Here is a 3,491-nt window from a genome sequence, read left to right as displayed (position 1 = left end):
GTGAGTGAGTGTTGCCCTTGTTTAAATTCACTTGTTTATATATTAATTAAGTGATTTAACTGCTATCTTATCGCTCTTTCATGGTCTCTAATTGGAGAATGGTTTGCTGGTGAAGGGGGAGAGAAGGCTCCAACTCAAATTTGCATAATTACAATCTCCAAATATATCTTACATCTAGAAAAGCAGAAAGGGTTACAGAGTTAGACTTTTCAAGGGAACTCAAGGAGAGGCATTATATTTCCAACCAAACAAATATGAATTAATGGTGAATTAAGAGAAATAAAGTGTTCTGATCAAAGATGGTCATTTTGTTATACTGCAGCATGTTCAAAACATATGCAGAGCATTTTGTTCATTAGGGCACCACATTTTAAAAGGAGATTGTCAAAGAGGAATACGTTCAAAAGTGGCTGACTATTACGATAATGGGGCTTGACGTCATCTCATATGGTGAGCAGCTCAAGTGAAAAACATGGGGATCTTCAGCCTGAAAAAGAAAAGCATTGGTGGGGAGAAGCATAACAGCGCTTTAGGATATTTGAACTATATGGCACTGGACTTGGAGTCAGAAAGACTTGAGTTCAAGTTTTACCTCAGTTGCCAGATAAATGACCCTGAGCAAGTCACTTACCTTCTCTGAGTCTCAGTTCTCCTATTTATAAAATAATAGAGTTGGACCAAATGATCTTTAATATTCTTTCCTGTCAGTGTGTGCTAGAGCCAGTTCAAGCCAACTCAAGAAAACCTATCATTAAATTTCCAGTGTGAGCATTTATTCCTTGGAAATTGGTAAATTCCTTGGAAATTGGTAATAAATAAGGACTTGATTTGTTTTGTTAATTGTCTAGATTTAAGAAAGTGATGGAAAAAATGTTAACAATGCAGATTAAACTTGAAGTGTGTCCTGTGTACTTGTTTTTTTCCCCCTCACCTTGGAGAGTTAATTGTTAAATATTTACCAGCACATCCTGCTTCCAGCTCTAGTTCTCTGATCCTATAATCCTATGGACTACAACTTCACAACGTAGCTCCAGGGGTCAGAATTAAGAGCAATGGGGAGAAGACAAAAGGAGACAGATTTATAATTAGTATGCATAACTTTCTAAAAATTAGCACTATCCCAAATGGAACATGCTGTCTAGTGAGGTGGTGAGCCCCCTGTTGCTGAAAGTGTTCAAGCAGAGACTGGCTGACTATCTCTTAGGGAATTCCTGTATTGAATGTGATGCTAGGAGAGATGACTGCAAGGTCTTTTCTAGTTTTAACATTTTATGATGAAACCATTTCATCATGTAAGAGTAGGCAATAATAGTTTTATATTGATGATCCCATGTTCAATTAAATACTCAACATAATTTGAGTTACTAAAAGAAGTATCCTTATATGATGTTGCTCCTGATATTTCCTTCCAAGAAGACTGGATACTCTTCCTCTTTACCCCAGTCTGTCTGTTAAGTGGCAATTGGACCAATTTGAAACTGATTTTCACTACCTGGAGGTATCATTCTGTTTGTGCTTCCAGAGGAAAATGCCACGAGATAGCTTAAAAATGGTCCTCAGGGCTGTTGCCCATCCTTTGTTCCTGAAGAGGACCAATGACATGAGGGTGATGACTTAGACAGGAATGGGGCAGAGCAGCTCAAAGTCATTGGCCTCACTTTCTCCTCCAGAGTCACTAGAGTCCAGTGACAAGACAAAGGTCAAGACAACTGGCAATGTCCCAGGATGCAGTGGGTGACCTTGGCCTTTCCAAATTAAGGTCTTTCCCAGTTTGTCTGAGGCCATGCCCACTCAATGACTAGGGGCTGGGTAAGGGGTGAAACAAAAGATGGCTCAACTTACCATCACAAAGATATCAGTCTGGGAGGGTCTTCAGGGATTATTACGGGGGGGAAGATGGACAAGTTCTTTTTTGGCTCCATAGGGATCAGCAGAAAACAGGATTTGAATATTGGAAGAAGAGAGGTCAGGGAGAATGTTTTCTGCAGTGTGAGCAATATGATAAAAAGGTGATTCTTGTTTAAGTTCCTAGAGGAGGTAGCCGAATCTCCAAATGATCAACATCTCTGGCAATTTCAATGGGCATGAACCATGGCAGTGAGGTGGTGTGGTGAATAGAGCATTGGAGATGGAGCCAGGAAGACCAAAGTCTGAATCCTACCTCAGAAGTTCACTAACTTTGTGACCCTGGTCAAGTCATTTAGCCTCTTTACACCTCAGTTTCCTCATCTGTAAAAGGGGGATAATTAAAGCACTTACCTCATAGGGTTATTGCAGTGATCAAATGAGCTAAAATGTTAAGTGATTTATAAATTTTAAGGAGCTATATAAATGCTAGTTATTACAATTATTGAAGCCAAAATATGTTGTAACGCTACTGAGTTATACATATTTAAACTGAAAAAAAATTTTGGAGAGATGATAGCATCGTGGAATACTGAATAGGGAAGACTTGCCCCTCTGTGTAGCTTCAGTGGGTAGAACTATAGCTCTTTACAGTGATTCATGATTTCCCAGTACCAGCAATCAAATCTCTTTATTAACAAATGAATTCAGATCATTGAAGTAACATAGTAACTTGTGGGAATGGTAAAGATATTTGAGGGCCTGTACATATATACATACATACATATAATTATTATTATCAATTATTATATATACATATATTTGCATATAAATATATATTTATATAAATATATTTGTATATAATCTATAATCATTATATAATAAATAATAATAATGACAATGGGTTAGCTTCTATATAGCTCTTTAAGTTCTACAAAGCACATTATAAATATTATCTCATTTTATCCTCACAACAACCCTCAGAGAAGCTGCTATTATTATCTGTATTTTACAGGTGAGGTAACTGAGGCAAGCAGAGGTTAACTGATTTACCCAAGGTCACATAGCTGGTAGGCATGTGAAGCTAGATTTGAACTCAAGTCTTTCCAACTCCAGATTCAGTGCTCAGTATCAGAGGGAACGGAAGGGAAGGGAGGGAAAGGGAGGGGAAGGATGCGGAGAAGAGGGAAGGGAAGGGAGGGGAGGGGAAGAGAGGGAACGGAAGGAAAGGGAAGGGAAAAGGAAAAGGAGACCAACTGGAAGAAGGCTCTTTGGTTGAAAATCCTCACTCACTCTCCAAAGACAGGGACACTCAAGTAGGGTTGAATTGGCTGGCCTCTAAAATCTCTTTAAATGTGACCTTCAGCAGCATTTAAAGTTCGCTAGATAATGAACTTGGAACTGGAAGAGACCCCAGAGGCCATCTGGTCCAACCCCCTCATTTAACAGATGAGGAAGCTAGGGCCCAAGGAGGATAAGTGTCTTGGCCATAATCACAAAATTGGAAAGCATTAGAAGGGGGACTTGAACCCAGGCCCTTTGATTCTGGAGTCATTGCTCTTTCTACTATAACAGATTCTTAAATCTCTAGAGAAAATGCAATCATCATAAGAAATAAGATAAGGGATTAATTAATAGGCTTGTTT

This window comes from Trichosurus vulpecula, chromosome 8 (assembly GCF_011100635.1).
Source record: "Trichosurus vulpecula isolate mTriVul1 chromosome 8, mTriVul1.pri, whole genome shotgun sequence".
Lineage (NCBI taxonomy): Eukaryota > Metazoa > Chordata > Mammalia > Diprotodontia > Phalangeridae > Trichosurus > Trichosurus vulpecula.
This window is presented reverse-complemented; position numbering follows the sequence as displayed.